This window comes from Anastrepha ludens, chromosome 3 (genome assembly GCF_028408465.1).
Source record: "Anastrepha ludens isolate Willacy chromosome 3, idAnaLude1.1, whole genome shotgun sequence".
NCBI classification, from domain to species: domain Eukaryota; kingdom Metazoa; phylum Arthropoda; class Insecta; order Diptera; family Tephritidae; genus Anastrepha; species Anastrepha ludens.
Window position 1 is genome coordinate 99,287,249 of NC_071499.1, and position 17,625 is coordinate 99,304,873.

General features: G+C 40.5%; 1 protein-coding gene across 3 annotated transcripts in view; it reads left to right on the top strand.

Annotated features, from left to right (window-relative positions):
* Positions 1-17,625, top strand: part of LOC128858587 (protein trapped in endoderm-1) — a 67,610-nt gene that overhangs the window by 14,685 nt on the left and 35,300 nt on the right. The window contains exon 1 of one of the 3 annotated variants that reach the window (XM_054094981.1): positions 13,837-13,855. The exons of the other annotated variants lie outside the window; for them this stretch is intronic. The gene's annotated coding sequence lies outside the window, so the exon portion shown is untranslated. Of the gene's footprint in view, positions 1-13,836; positions 13,856-17,625 lie in introns of those variants that run through there. 3 annotated transcript variants of the gene reach the window in all.

The following is a 17,625-nucleotide window of genomic DNA, read 5'->3' on the forward strand; positions in this document are numbered from 1 at the left end:
ATAACAAAAAAGAAACTCAAATCAGTTGATTTAGAGCGTCTTCTAACGGTTGTTAAGGGAACTGTTTGATAAAGATGGTATACCGATATATCACATTAAAATAATAACAAATTTAATTACAATATATTCTACTGATCTCCATATCATTTGTATTGTTTTTTAAATTTTTAATTTTCATACATTTAGATTTTACATTATATTTGTTTTTTTGCGAGGAGTGACGACGATACGCGAGCACTGATGTTGCTCATGGTCTTGATTAGTTAGCAAGCAACTGAATTCATAATTTCGGAGGTGTCGTATACCTTTGCACGTGTGACTTCTTTATTTCCTGTCTAGCTTTCTCCTTTCCTTCTATGTACCTATGACCAGGTGCCCAGATGAGTGTGAGGTCTGCCGTGCTAAGGCATTTAATTGTTCTTTGCATTGTTTGACGATTTTTAAATTGTTTTTTGGTGACTTTATAGGTAAGTTGCTATAGTTTGTGGCTTCCGTCCATGTTGGAGCTGCATACAGCAAAATCGATGAAACAACGGTGTGAAGTAGCCCTCTTCGGTTTTGTCTAGAACTTATGGTGTTTATCATTTGCTGCTCGCGTATGATATGCTTCGTTTACCATGCCGATAGCCTGGCGATAATCTTGCGTATATATTGCAACCTGGAAGCAATCAAGTACCATCAGAATTTGGTTCCAGTTCGCGGTATTAAAGGCGTCTAGCGTTGCCATTAGGCAGTACTCCTTGCTTCCGTATAACCACCGAGTTCCTCCGATTGGCTTCTGCGCAATGGTTTCAACCGCAGCTATAGCATCTGTGGTTGAGCGAGCTTTGCGGAATCCGAATTGCCGCGATGATAGACCGCCTGTATCATCAATAGCAGCCTCAGGACGATTTGCATTCATCCGCTCCAGAATTTTGCCTGCGGTGTGGAGCATGCAAAGGGGGCGGTGGCCTGTAGGGTCTTCCGCAGGCTTAGATCCTTTTGGGACCATCACCAGTTTCTGCAGCGTCCACTGGGTTGGAAATGTGCCTTCTTTTAGACATGTATTTTACAAAAATGTCGGTATGACTTTGAATTGCCACTTATAGTGCCTCATTGGGATTCCGTCTGGACGAGGAGCTTTATTGTTTTTGATCCGTTAGTAATCATCATTAGTTCATCTTTGTATGCCAACTTAATTTTTTAATCGCCTTCGCAAAATCTTTCCAAATTGTGAGCTCGAAGAGTATCTTGCAGGGGCCTTAGCCTATACTCGAGTCCCCAAGCGTTATTATCGATTTTGTCGAGTGGTTGAAGGAAACATTGTCGTTTACTCCCTTTAATTGCATTTTTCAGAGCCTTCCTTTTCTTGGAACCAGTGCGTGCCCCTAGAACGTTGGTAGGCTCGCCTTGCTCTGTTTCATTCGGTACGCAATTCTACAATCTCTGTTGTCCACCAGTAAACGGGTTCACTGTTGTGTCTGTTGGGCCTTGTTTTAGACATGGCTACATCGCTTCATAGCTTGTGTAGCCTTCTCAGTTGCATCGCCAGTGAGTATTACATCTGCCAACATGACTTCGATAATCTCAGTCTCCATTGAGTTAACCTTGTATCTCGTATGTATTTGGCAGCTTTGGTTCGCCGTTCTTCCCTATTTCGCAAATTATGCTGACTAACGAACCATTTCGTGGAGCGAACATGATTGGAACTCACGAAGGTAAAGTCTATTATCGATCCTGATCCCGCCTTAAATTTGTCCGTGGGCACCCCCAGTTCACAGCCCAAGCGTTAAAATCCCCAGCTACGGCCACAGGGTTATGGTCCTAATATCTTGGGCGAGATTCTCTAGGAAGTTGGTAGCTTCAAACAGAGTTAAGCTGTTGGGAGCTATTAATCGAGTTCTAGAGTTCCAGATCTACAGTGTACAGTTTCAGATCGATGCCTTGCTTGTAATATCAAAGGCCAAGCCATTGTCTTCTTGGTGTTTATAGGGTTCACTGAGTATAGCAACATCTATTTTGTGTTCCCGCATTATTATTATTATTTTTTTTTGGCGGTGAGGTTGGGTTTAAAATGCCTTCACGTGTGTGGTGATTCCACTAAAAATATCCCTCCTCTTCTCTTGGATTTTTCCCTCCACCCCGGCATTGCTTCCGCATTGCTTCGAGGTAGAGGGTCAAGACGGCGTCCTAAGAAGGACACTTACTTACTCACCCTGCGTCCAGGGTCGCCTGTTTTGAAAAACCTTCTTCAGCATAGCTTTCCATTTCGCGCTTCTTTTTTCGGATAATATCCTCCACAAAATTTGCGACGGCATTCCATTTTTCTTCGTCTATCATCATTTTCTCGATAAGGGTTAAGGTTTTGAACTCTATTATCGGAAAAGCGTGGTACTGGGATTCCCGTATTTTTTGCCTCCCATCTCCGTTTGCGCTCTTGTGCTAGAATATCTATAGGGATGGTTCCGCTGATAACTAACACCGCTGTTTAAGATACTGTTCCCTATGACGAAACCACTCTGAGAGCACAGGTGCGTTGCACAGATTGCAGAATTTTCCGCCGGCATTGCACCCTTAGCGGTTCTGCCCATATTTCGCATCCGTATAAGAGGCGGCCGCCGTAGCCGAATGGGTTGGTGCGTGATTACCATTCGGAATTCACCGAGAGGTCGTTAGTTCGAATCTCGGTGAAGGCAAAATTAATAAAAACATTTTTCTAATAGCGGTCGCCCCTCGGCAGGCAATGGCAAACCTCCGAGTGTATTTCTGCCATGAAAAAGCTCCTCATAAAAATATCTGCCGTTCGGAGTCGGCTTGAAACTGTAGGTCCCTCCATTTGTGGAACAACATCAAGACGCACACCACAAATAGGAGGAGGAGCTCGGCCAAACACCTAACAGAAGTGTACGCGCCAATTATTTATTTTATTTATAAGAGCATCGAGTTCGTCGTGTCCATTAAAAGTTTTCGCTTGTTCTGCGTTGGGCCTCCAAGGTTTGTCATGAGCTTACTTAACATGCCGCTTACCTTGGCAGCTCTTGTGGCAGCATGTTTTATATGCGCCCAGTAGGTTAGCTTTGTGTCTAATTGCACTTCTAGGTACTTGACTACTATTTTGGTCGATAAAGTGGCATCAAGTACTTGTATGTCTACTTTTATTAGGATACGTCTGTTCGTTAGAAGGATTAGCTCTGTTTTCTCTGTGGCCAGCTTTAATCCATGGTATTCTAGCCATGTCTGGACTCGGATCATCACCTGATTTAACTTCCTTTTGGCTTCGTCGGTGTTTCGGGCGATTATTACAGCTGCAATGTCATCTGCGTATCCCACTAAATGCACATCCTCAGGCATCTCTATTCGAAGGATTTCATCGTAGCTTATATTCCATAGTTCAGGTCCAAGTATTGATCCTTGGGCCGCACCTGCTGTTATTTGTTTAGTCTTACACCCTTCTCGCGTTTCGTATAAGAGCACGCGATTGCTGAGATAGCTACGAATAACACAGGTTGACAATGTTTTGTCCTATAAAAGTGTAGGGTCATTTCCGAAGTAATATTTTGCGTAGAATCCGAATCCGGGGTTTAAATTGCTCTATCACGTCAGGATTTTGAGATATCCTAACCTAAAAGTGCAAAAAACGCTGTTTTTGTCCATTTTTGAGGTTATGTAGCTACGCAGATTTTGCTCTTCATAAAAAAGTAAACATAGTATTTTAAAGTATAAGTCTTCCTGCCGTTGAGTTTGCTCAAATATCTTTATTTTTCACTGAGATATCGCATTTTGAAGTTTCCATGTTTGTGAATTTTTCGATATTCGAAAATTCATTGAGATAACATGAGACGTGATACGGTCGATTACATAGTCGCACAAAAAAAATAAAAAAAACTTCAAAATGCGATGTCTCAGTGAAAAGATATTTGAGCATTTCTAATATCCAGTGTGGCTAGTAATTCTAAGCGTTTGGAGTATCGATTACCTGCCTGGGCATGTTCTACGCTAGCTATTACATCTTGGATGGCTCCTAAGGTAGATCTGCCACTTCTAAAGCCATGCTGCCTGTTGGAGAGGCCGCCACTGTTCTCTACGGCTTCGCTAAGCCTATGCTTTATCAGTTTCCCAAAGAGTTTTCCTGCGCCTGCATGAGTAGGTCTTAAGCTTTCACAATGATTAAGGTTTAGTTGCAGGATCTTCATACCTGTCGTATTTCTTTCATATCTCTCTGATATTGTGGCCACTTGTTGCTGGTCATCGTATGTCCTGTGTCGCGTACATTTTTCTTGCATATTATACAGCTTGCTGCTTGTGTGCAGTTTTTGGCCTGTTGTAGCCGCATTTATACTGAAGCTAGTGTCGACGGCTGGGCTTTTAAAGCTTGCTGCCACATGCCCATATTCCATGCATTTGAAGCATCTTTTTGGCTCTATTTTCTCTCGTATGCGACGAATTACAAGGCTTATTCGGATTTTGTTAGCTTCAATCAGCTCGGTAGCGGTATCCGGTGTTACTCTTAGCGTCGCTACTTGCGTTCTTCCGTAGGCTTTTCGTAGACCCAAAATAGTTGGGACAGATACAGTTTGTGACTATTCATGAAGTATAAAACATGAAATTATGTACAAAACTACGAGTCGCAATTGCTCAATAAGCCGTGTAGTTTTCTTCGTTGTCGAGTATAGCCTGCCATCTTCTTCAGGCTTTGAACCCGTTTTTCTGCGCAGCTCGTCGACAAACAGTACTAGATTTTGCGAACTTGGCGCACGAGTTGCTTTAAATCATGGACTGGCTTTCCGGCAAGATGCGTTTTCATAGTTCCCCACACATTTTCAATGGGGTTGGACTCTGTGGACTGGGAAGGCCAGCCCAATACTGCCATTTTCTTGTTTTTTTGTTTCTCAATGTGTTTTTTGAGAACAGTGGTTTTGATGATGTGAGGCGATAGGATATGTTCGCCTCCTTCAGTCGACGTTTGATGATGTTGATACTCACATCTTTTCCCTTTTTAGCAAGAACTGATTGTGCTTGGAGTAGTCACAAAGAAGGGTCCCGCTTAAAAATTTGGACGATCAATTTATTCTGCTTTTTTGTCGTCACTCACTTCAAGCCGCGCTCGGAAAAGTCATCAACATTTTTTACATCTTATACCGCTGATTCCGCATTACAAAAAACTTTTTTGAAGTTACAAAAAAACCACCCTGTTTTCTGACACAGACTGTACGTCAAGCTCATTAAACTGTCTTGCTATCACTTCGTGTACTTCTTCGCAGAAGTTCTCGCAACGCATCATTACGTTACATCATGCTGGGAGCGTTGTCGTTGGAGCTGCGACCCAGGTCTACAGGACTCTGGTATCAAAACTCCTTATAGCGGCAGTAATATTACAACTGCTGGAACCTACTGCAATATCAGCAGAGGTGCAGTCACTGGCTTACAAGCTCACCGCGCTGGTAGCAACTGCTTCTTCCACTGACGTTTGGGCTGATATCCTAGCCCGGTCTTTACCTTTATTGGACCCCAGCATTGGTTTTTTTATGGTAAACCAACCGTTACTTTTATGCCTACTGCCAGCCACCCCAAAGCTATGACTTAAGAAAAGGCTCGTATAGTGTGAGCATGTGTAGACGACTCGTGGATGTATTTGCACGATCACACAATATGAGGACTTTTTTTCGTCTTCGCTGGACACACCGCACGTCCTGACAGGCCGCGCTATGATCATGGACACGCTCTAAAAAGATCTCTGCTCTTCCTGCCAGGGGAATCGTGTTGCCCATGAGGAGGGTTTCCTAAGAGAATTTTGGCCAACCACACAAACATTAAGCTTTCTGATAAAAAAAATTAAGAGAAAATGATCAAAATACTTAGGTTAGGTTGGAATGGTTGCCCGAGGAATGAGCTCACTTGGACGAAGATAAAGGGATTCGTCCTTTATGATACCAAGGAGAGGGCGGAGAGAGGTGGTGGTGGGATGGTTAGGAGGGTGACGAACGATGACTCTGCTGCGTTTGCGTCAACCGCGTTGTGCTGCTGATGAAATTCATCAGATTTTTAATGTCAACGCCAGCTAAATAAAGAAATAAGAGTCAAGATGCCTGGACATTAACCCCGCCAGAGCAGGGCAGCTAAGGAGAAGGTGCTGAGATGATTCCACCTCATCCTCCATACATCCAGCGCAAAGAGGACTCGAGGTAATTTCAAGTCTCATAGCACGCATTCCTCGCGCATAGTCTCTTGTGAAAAAAGAGAGCTGATATTTTGTCAACCTCAGAAGCTCGCCCTTACAAGTTTGTATACTTGCCCAACGCTCGCTGAGTTGGCGTGAAGCTTATCTTTCCAGGAGCAGACCGCCGGTAGTCAGGGGGATCCCAATTCTCTCCCTTCGTGGGGAAATAATCTCACATGTCCCTTATGTGGCCGGCTCATCCACCTCACAGTTTCCCGCAATGTCGCTGTGACCAGGAACCCAGATAAGGCTTTTGTCAAAGAATTCGGACGCAGTCGAAAGTAAAGTCAGGCATTCCCTGACCAGTTTCGAATGCACCGTCACTGATACGAGGGTTTGCCGTTTGGCTGTCGGAGTAAATATTTATTTTCTTGACTGTTAGTACGCATGTGAGCAGCTAATCAGCTGCCTCCTTGATTGCGGCTGGAACACACTGCCTGGAACACACTGTAGTGGTTAGGTAACCTGAATATGAGTCTAATGGGGAGCTCCTCGCAAAAACTCCTCATCATTTATTGTTAAAAATAAACATTTATATGGACCACCCTTTACTTGCAAATATAAAGACGGCTTAATTTGGTTTGGAAATCTAAAATTTGATTTATTATTGACTTAACAAACGTTGATATTAAACTAGCTATAGCAGTTTAACAGATATTATTTACACGACTGTAAAACAATGTAATAAATAATTAAATTTACTTAATGATGTGCAGAATCTAACAAACAGTGCGTTATATGGTGATATGTTACATAACTTGAATTGTAAAGAATATCTAGACATCAAATCTTGCAAATGCTTTTTTTTACTTTTGTTTTTGAATTTTCCCCCTATTTCTCTTCAAATTTGCTAAATTGAATGATTTCCCTAAGTTATAAAAAGATATGCACATCCACATGTGGATGCACCAATATAACGACATTTACCATTTAATTGAACATCCGCACTGTAGTCAATGGTTGGTTAATGCTTTTGTGCGTGACTACCATTCGGAAATGCGTAGGTTCCAATCTCCGTGCATGAAATACCAAAATGATAGAAAAAGTGGCTGGCAATAGCAAACCTCCAAGTGTATTTCTGACAAAAAAAATCTCATCATAAAAAATATCTGCCGGAGTCGGCTTAAAACTGTAGGTCACTCCATTTGTAGAACAACATCAAGACGCAGACCACAAACGCCTCATACAATTAAGTCACTTTATCTATCTACAATATTCGCTACGTTTTTGTACAATATTTGTTTCAGAATGTGCTTTTTATGGGGAAAATTATCAACATCGTATGTCAAAAATTATTTTTAAGCGACCTTAAACTTTCACGTACTAAAATTGAATGAGCTACAATATTACACACCCGTTTTTTTGAGAATTTTGTACAAAGTTAGGATCTTTGATTTATAAGGCTATTTTTACAAAAAAATTAACGGGATAAATTGAGCAAAGGACATATTAAATATTGTAAAAAGATAAAGTGACTCAATTATGTAAGCATAGGTGTGCATATATTTACATATATTGAGTTGTGTAAAACACGCACACTGGCGGATACCAAAAACTTGGGAGAAGGAGACATTGCTTCAACATTATTTCATACATAAGAGTGTAGAATGTTTTAAATAAGCTATATATAAGAAATTTTAAAATAAAGTGTGATAATGTGGGTAGTTTCCAAAAATAAAATACTATTTTTTAAAAAAAGGGAATGTTTTATATTTTTGGAGAAAAAGTTCCCTTATTTTTGCTCATAAATTATACTGAGTTTCGGGGCAAATTTCGCTTGTTAACAACGGAGTGCGGAGCTTAAAAAATCGCATTGCACTGATTGCTTTACATAGTGTGGTAAAAGTGAGATTGACGAATTGCTGAAAAAACATAATATTTCGAGTATATTTGTTTACCGCACAATCAATCGTTTTTACTCAACGTCTGTGGTTCGAAACAGTGCAGTCATAAAAGCCGATCGAGAAAGAATTCGCAGAAATTCCCTTAAAAAGCAGAAAATGATGTGGAGGGAAATGAATGCATCGACCAGATCCATCTCCAGACTAATTAGAGATAATCTCCACATGAAATCCTTCCATCGGTCAACTGGTCATCTTTTGACGATGCGCTTGAAGAAATTGGGCTGGACAGATGCAAGCAGCTTATTCGGTGGCACGCGGTCAACGGCCATCAAAATATTCGTTTCACAGATGATAAAATGTTCACTGTTGAAGAAGTCTTTAATAAGCAAAACGTCAAAATCTATGCCAAAACTTCTAAAGAAGTTGCGTGTTCGTCGATTTTCTGTTATTGAAAAAAATGGATCAAAACAGTTGCATCAAATTTTTGTGTACAAAATGGAATTAAGTGCTCAAAAACACTTGAAATGTTGATAGTGACAAACGGTGAGAGTTCTCTGAGTCTAAAAAATGTTTACAAGTGGTTTAAGCTTTTCACAGAATGTCGACGCCCTAATCTGGATGCCCTAGCATATCAACAACTGATGAAAATGTTGAGAAAGTGAAGAAGATTATTTTGGATAATCGTCGAATCACAATTAGAGAAGTTGCTGAGGATGTGGGCGTATCGGTTGGCTAATGCAATGCAATCTTTTTGGAAATTTCGGACATGACGCATGTGGCAACGAAATTCGTTCCAAAATTATTGAATTTTGACCAAAAATAACATCGCATTAGCATCGGGGTAAAGGGGTCATAACTGGTGACGAATCTTGGGTATATTGTTATGACATCGAAGCCAAAGCCCAATCGTCCCAATGGAAGAGTCCAGAAGTGCCAAGAGGCGATAGCAGAAAATCACCGAACACGCAAAAACGTGCCTTATTTATGCCTCTCGGAAACAAACTAAACATGCTATATTGCTAAAACCGTGAACACATCTTCGATAAAGTGTACCAACATAAAAAAATAATAAAAAGTCGAATAAACGTAGCCCGCGAAATTTGAAACCTTCACCTTATTTTTTGAACACACCTCCTATAATAGTTAGAGTGATAAAAGAGAATTGAAGTGTTTAACAGCAAACACCCGACCTTCGGTTCTGCCTTTTCGAAACGATGCCGGCTTTTTACCAATCAGGAACCGTCGCTTCAATAACCATACTTAAAAAAGTATGAGTAATGCCTATTGTTACAACAGCAACATACATCACTAGTTGCTATTTGAAAAATTTAGGGAAACACAACACAACATCTAATGAAACAAATAATTGCCAAATTCGTGAATTTTGTGTTTCAGAGAGTTCAAAAGTTGTATAATGAAATGTAAAGGTCTACAATTGTGTGTGTTCAATGAAAGATACACAGTTAAAAGCTATTGATACGTCCAATAGACAACTATTTTCAGCTCGTTTTTAGATTTCTTCCGATCTTAGTATAAATTTTACCGACGTTATATGATCGGAACACAAGTGTATCAGTAAGTCCATAAAAATCTTAGCATAATGTTTAAGATTTCTAAAGGTATGCTTTGATTTCACCAATAATGAATTGAATATGCTCATATTTAATATTTCATAAGCTTCAATAAATTGATAAGTTTTTAATAAGGTTCGAGCCGCCATACTATTTAAAAACCATCAAACTACTAAACTCTCTCGTATTTTGAACGTTTTAATATATGATAATAATATTTTAATACCGCAAGTATCGCGTTCACTTCTCGGTAGTCAAAGGCAAACCTCCGAGTGTATTTCTGAAAAAATCTGTAAAAACATCCACCGTTCGAAGGCGGCAAAAAATGTGGAGACATTTCAAAAGTACACCATAAGTAGGAGGAAGAGCTCGGCCAAACACTTAACAAATAATGTAAACGCTAATTACACAAGTGAACAAAAAACCTTGTTTTTTAAGTCTGTTATTTAATTGATATTTTCTGACAATCTGCCTTTGTACATTATACAATGACAAATTAATATAATATATAATGTTTTGGCACATGTTTTGTGGTTGCATTTAAGACGTCGGCTTGTAAACGCCAATTATATACTACATACATACTAGAAAACTTGTTTCATTCTGAGTTGACAGCCACATGGCCACAGCGAACGAAAAAAACAAATCCGCTGATTTACCAACACCACCTTTAATAGATTTGCCTTGATCAAAATCAAACGTACAGAACTCAGACTCAAAATTCATATTGACCTGTGTTATATTTACATACAATACATATAAAGGGGCTAGATGTTTTAAAATGAAAGATGTAAAAATTGAGATTCTTGCAGGTTTCTTAACGATTATATGTGAAAAATGATATAATTTAAATGCCATCAACGAGGTAAAATGCGGCATACTGTCAGTTCAGGTATGCATAATTGTTAAGTACGCCGAGATGTCGATGTTGAACGTTTTTCAGCAACACTTTGCGTAAAGCGGCAATTTTCTCAACAGAACGCCCAGTTTTTGTTCTGCCAGTCCTTTTTCTATCCTCGACAGATCCAGTTTCGTGAAATTGTTTCACCAACCTTTAATTTGTCGACTCATACGAACGATTATTTCCACCAAAAAAATCACGAATTTTACGATATGTTGTTCCTAAACATACACCATTTTCATAATAAATTTTGATAACAATTTTTACTTGACAAATTTCAAAGTTGACATAAAAAGTAACCTTAACGGAATTATTCACTACTGACATCTAGGCGTCACTTTTTAAAGACCCTTATATATAAGTATTGATAATGCGCTAATACAGGGTTTGATTGAAAAGTAATGAGCCTTATTTTTTTTAAGCAGTTTTATTAAACCTTTTGGCTTATACAACTAATATTCTTCAAACCAGGACCCTTGAGCGTCAATACACCGCTGGTAGCGGTCCTTCCACTGCAGGAAACATTTTTTAAACTCATCCGCCGGAATCGCGTTTAATTCGGCTGTCACAGTTTTTTGGATCGCCTCGATGGAGTCGAAACGCCTCTCCTTCAGCTTTCTTTTCAGGCGCGGGAACAAGAAGATGTCCGGAGTGGACAGGTCTGGGCTGTAGGGAGGGTGGGGAAGCACTGGAACCCCCAACTTGGCCAATGCAGAGGTGCAGAGGAAGGCGGTGTGCGCCGGCGCATTGTCGTGATGAAGGGTCCAATTGTTGACGAGGTCGGGCCGAACCCGGGCGACGCAGTTTTTCAGCCGAAGGAGCACTTCTTTGTAAAATGTAGCGTTTACAGTGCTTCCTGGAGATACAAACTCCTTGTGGACGATGCCTCGAGAGTCGAAAAAGATGATCAGCATGGTTTTGGCCTTAGATTTCGATTTGTGCCACTCCCCAGAGATTGGTCCCCGTAAGCCTCCTTGAGTAGCCCAATGGTTTCGGTACTCGTTATGTTTAGCTTTACGCAAAATTTGATCGAGTAACGTTGCTCCAACGATCGCTGCAATTTCGCCACTGCAAAATCCTAACACGCTTTTAAAACAGCTTTTACGCGCGGAGCGATGTTGACGGCACCGCTGTTGCCAGCGAACTGGGACCGGTTTCTAGTGGAATGGGAAGGTCCAACAATCATTTTCCCCCACCAGCCGATTCGGTTGATCGCTTGGCATACGCTCCGCGTGGGAAGGCTCATTACTTTTCAATCAAACCCTGTAGTGAAGAGTTCTTAAAAGTATAAAAATATTGGTGGTTTGGCCTGAAACCCCAAAGCACTTCGCCCGTAGATCCGCCCATGCATTCTTATGGCATATTGTTAAGCTGGGTGACATTACCTATTCTAATTAAAACTTTTTATTCAAATAAACCTCAAAGCACAAATTTGGTTGATCTGAAATAGTTTTGTTACCGAGCTTAGTATGCTCAAGCTTGGGGCGATCAATTGAGTGTATATGTAATAAATTCCTTTACCTGCGTAAAAATGTTGATGTATTTTTTAAATTTCGGTGAAATTGTTATGGAATCATATTCATTTTTAAAGCAAACATAAACAGAGTACCATCGGGAAAATACGAAAAGAATTATATTGTAATTAATATTGTTAAAATGTGTATTGTTAAGATATACTCTATTTCGTACAAAGTACTATCTTAAATAGCTGGTTACTCCGATTACGCCTTTGATATCATTATTTTAATAATTTTGTTTTTCAACACAAACTACTTCTGTTAAAAGTAATTTCGTCGTTAAAAATGCAAAATTTTCTGTAATGAAAAAAGGACACACGTTGCGTTCGTTGTGCATAACTGGTTGAAAAACTATATTACTTATAAAACGTGTTTCAAAAGAAATTATTATTTAAATTTATAAATATAATGAACATGTATATATATAGTCCATAACGTGTGCGTACCCTTACAAATATCTGGTCAGTCCATAAGTTCGTGCGTATTTTACCCATAATTTCACTTTTGTACTATTTTTGCATACAAAAAATTATTCGCGGAATATAACGGAACTATTTATATTTTCTTTCATATATTGTGCATTCAAAAAGTGATTTTAATCGCGGATAGAAGCACGTCTTGTTAAAAAATAAAATGGAATCTTCGAACGTGTATAAGAGGCATATTTTGCATTTTTTTTATAAAAGTGGTAAAAATGCAACAACTGCTGCTGCAGAAATAAACACTGTTCACGGAGAGGATACCGTGAGTGTAAGGACTGCGCAAAAGTGGTTTTCAAAATTCCGAAGTGGTAACTGCGACGTGGAGGATGCCCCGCGTGCTGGTCGTCCTGAAGTCTTTAACTCCGACGCCTTGCTCGAACTCGTGGAAGCTGAGCCAAATTTGACAGTCGATATGATAGCTCAGAGGTTAAATTCATCGCATGGAACAGTTCACAGTCACCTGGTTCAGTTGGGAATGGTTTCAAAGCTGGGAAAATGGGTTCCGCATAGACTTTCCGTCGCCAACCTTCAGCAGAGAGTGAATGTGTGTTCTCAGCTGCTGCAACGGCTTGAAAATGAAATTTTTTTGAACCGGCAATGATGAGATAAAGATGAAAAACTAGAACCGATCCCTAGATATGGGCTTCACTCAAAGAAGATTCTCCTGTCTATTTGGTGGGATACGGCCGGTATTGTTTATTATGAACTTCTGGAACCAAACTAGACGATAACTGCTCATTATTATTCCCATCAACTATCAAACCTGAATGAGGCACTTAAAAAAAATCAACCGTCTTTAGTGAATAGCCGCAAAGTTTTGTTTCACCACACCAACGCAAGACCTCATACCGCAAGGCAACCATTAGGCAAGCTGAACGAGTTTGGATAACACCGCATCTACCATACTCTCCGGATATTGCACCTTGTGATTATCACCTTTTCCGTGGACTTCAATCCCATATGAGTTACAAGAACTACTCCTCAAAAGAAGCTATAGAAAGGGATATCGAAGCGTATTTTGGCTCCAAGGACAACAAATTTTTTTAGTAGGGAATTAAAATTTTGCCTAAACGTTGGGAAGACATTGTAAATAATGAAGGAAAACATATTATTGATTAATAAATACTTTAAATATCTTTTTTATTAATTTTAAAACCACCTTTAAAAACGCACGAACTTATGGACTGACCTGATATTTATAATTATATATATAAATATATGTATATAATACAATTCAAATTTATATTTGTGTACATATTTTATTTATTTATTCTTTCGCTAGATTCTTAAGTTACGAAAGCGAAAGAAAATAACAAAATTCCTCACTTCATTGTTTACATAACGGTAAGTAATTGCAGTCGCATGAAAATATAGCAAAAAGAGTCTGCGTACAGTTTTTTCTTTTAACAATAGTTTATTTAACATTAGTTTCTTTGGATTTTTTTTTCGTTTTTGCGCACTTATCATTATTTTAATTTATCGGTTAGCGAACTCAGTAGCACGTTTTATTTAAAAGTGGTTAATATGAAACCAAAGGAAAAGAAATTAGTGTGTCAGACAGAAAAATAATTATAATATTGCTAAGAAATGGAAATAAAGGGTTTTCCAATAAAAGGTGTTATCTATCGCTATCGAGAGATGATTAACCATTTTTTATGGCCAGAATTGGATGGTATTGATCTGGACAACGTTTATTTTTGAACAAGACGGCGCTACATGCCACACAAGCAACGAAACGATTGATCTTTTCCGGACCGTGTTATCTCTCGAAGAGATGATCACAATTGGCCACCGAGGTCTTGTGATTTAACACTTTGTACCTTTCTTCTTTGGGGCCACGTGAAAGAGAAGGTCTACGCCAACAGCCCAGGGTCGATTCAAAACCTCAAAGATGGAATTCGTGAGGCTATCGAGGACATAGGGCAGGACTTTGCAATTCGGTTATGGAAAATTTCATGAAAAGGATATTGTCCTGTAAGCGTGGTGTTGGTGGTCATTTGTCTGATGTTATTTTCCACTATTAACGCCATACCTTCCTCTTTATAATGAAATAAACATCCGATAATTTATTTTAAAAAATAGCATTTTTCTTTGAATATCAAAATAACACTTCCTATTGGAAAACCCTTAAGTTTCCGAAATAGTGGCAAAGCTATTGGGAGAACGTTTTATTCTGTTCAATGCGTAGTAAACAATTACAAGCAAAACGGGATTTCAACATCACCGACCAAAGTCACCGACTAACTCTCTTGTCGTACGGTTGTCCGTATCAAGTGATTACCGCTGTTGAGCAAACTCCTCGGGCATTTGTGCTATTTCCATGTGTTTGTGCTTTTTCCATTTTTTCACATTCTTATTTTTATACAAATTACCTGGTTTATAAAATAACTAAAAGAATATCACTGACCGTCTTATATGGCTGTCTGACTGACTGTCCCCACGATTCCTTCGGGGAAGAAAAAACGTAAAAATGTGAATAAAGAAGCTTCTTTTTCATCTTCTTCTTTCTATCAGACGTGGTTGGTTGGTTGGTTGGTTAGAGTAGTGATTCATCCAGAATCCAACTAGCGCTTCCGCACCAATTTGTTGCCACATCCTCGTTACCAACTTGTTTAACAGTTATTTACAGCAAGACTATATCCAGTCTGTGCGGTTTAGGAACCTTATTAAGTTGTTGACGTCTAAGCCAGACAGTGGCTCCAGACTCTCTAACAGCGGTTTGCCCAGGGTTAACATTTTGTCCTTCCATAGCGCAGGGCATTCACAGAGGAAATTGAAGATTGTTTCCTTTTTCTCCGGTTGTTCTCCGATAGACCAGAAGCCAGTTATGACTTCCGTTAGCCTGCAGGCGTCCAGTCGTTTCATGTTTATCAATGTCGACGATTGCTTGAGGTTGTAGGTGGGCCATAACGTCCTGCTGATTTTGCATTTCGTCTGATCTCTCCATTACAATCTGCGATTCTAAGGTATTTTAGAGAAATTGCATTTTTGACCGCACCTAATGGTGTGAATACCGGTACTGCAAAAGCGCTATTCATGTCAGATCCCCCTCTTGCCAGTTCATCGGCTTTTTCGTTTTCGTGTAATGCTGACACCGTCAGCGGCTTCCACCTCAACTGCCGTCACATCCTGTGAACTATATGATGAGATTAAAAATATGTTTAAGTGTTTTTTGGCTACAATACATGATGATGGATTACCTTGAGTACGCTTATAGTACAGATTGTAGTTTCTTCCCGGGAACCCCTTCACCTCGTTGCTCCGCACCCAGGATTCCTGGATTAAGGCTATGTCAATTTTTTTTTTATTGGTTTGTTTTCCCAGGTTCGGCGTCATTTAACTGCATGGCAGTCAGCAGTTCTCTGGTGCCGTCGACCTCATCCTCCTCCTCCTCCGGATTCGCAGAACGGAAAATCTTCAGCTGGGCCTTCTGTATGCCAAACTGAAGTTTATTTTCCACTTTTTGCACTGGTTCAAGGCAAGGCTCTCTTCTGTGATTTGAAGAAGAAACGACACACTGTGCTTCTACGGAGCCTCCGCTTTTATAATCGACCAATGGGTCATCGGCACTGACCGGTTGTGAGCCTGGAGGTAGGGAATTAATTGATTGGCTTCAAACTCCATGTTTGGTATCCAGATGCGAGCTCTCGGCCTTCGTGGTATCTCGCTGGCTGGAATGAGCTTGAGCCTCAAACCCTCCCAGCTGTTCTGAATTTCGCCAATCGCGTTTGTCAGGAAATGCCATGGATACTGGTCATCACATTTGATTACCCGGCAACCACGTACCACTTCCACCGAGTCGAAACCTGGCGATTAACCCGCCGGGTTCGCCATGACATGGTCGACGATTATGCGAGACAACTGTGCCTCAATATCCGACCATTTGTCAAGCACAGGTTTGCCGCAGTTGGAAGTTTCGTCCACCAGTGCCATTTGAAGATGGTCCCGTGCCACCTCACTGAATTGTTTGGTAAGTTTAGGGACAACCGCATCCTGATCAGAGATCTTGTGCTTCTTTGTTGCCGTCTTATTTTCGTCTTGCGAACGGCTACGTTTTTTGGCTTCTGTCTTTCGGGCGGTTTGGAATGCCAGGTATTCGTCCACCACCTTTTGACACCTTGCCTTGTAACCCTCATCTTTGAGATGAGCTTTACCTTCGGTCTCGTTTCTTACGAATCCTGCCAAGAATAGCGAGAGACCTCTAGTAGAGCGTATACCTTGATGGGCCTTTATTAACGAGCTTTTGCCCCATGGCTTTAGCGGATGTTGTCGGTTCATTTATAGTTGCTGGCGTGCTGTGGCCCACAGCTTTACCCTCAACTGTTTCCTAGCTGGAGGCCAGGAGCACATCCTCAGAGAAAGATCCGATCCCCAGTTTGTCATGGGTGACCGATTGTTCGTCCCGTCGCTTAGTATTTGTGTCCGTTTGTCTGTCCTGTGCTGTGAATGTCTGTGTTCCCGTCACTTTGTCCGTCTCATTTTCGTCACTATCCGATTTTTATTTTTTGTTTGCTTTCATAATTCTGGTTCGTACGGTCGCTTGTCCCGCCCAGGGAGCTGCGCATGTCGCTGCCCAGGGAGCAGCGCCCCATACTATGGCAAGGCCACCGTTACAACCTGAGGCGGCCTGATATCAGGAGGGCTCCGTTCGAAGACAGCCTTATTTAGTCCCCGACTGCCAAACCCATCCAATAAGCACGGGTCACATCATACCTTGGGTTGAGGAAGTTTATGTCTTCGGCCTGTGTGGTTCGCGGGAGACCTACTCTCCTACCTTCCATATCTGGGAGGTGTTCCCCTATCCATCACCTGGGGACGCGCCCTCTAGGGATAACACGTACCCCAGACGTGACACAAAATCATAATTGCAATGATCCAAAATTCATTATCATTAAATCTATCGATGTATCCAACTGAGAAAAAGAAATTCTGGAGGCCCTAAATTCACAAGGTGTTGTGGGTTTATTCAAATTTGCTAAACCATTAATAATGTAAAAGTTCCTAATATACATGCAGAAAAGTCCTATCGTTCAACTTGTACAAAGTCCCCCTCACTATTGACATAGCATCTTACTCAGTGAGAGTTGAGGAATACTTTCGTACCCCCATGAGGT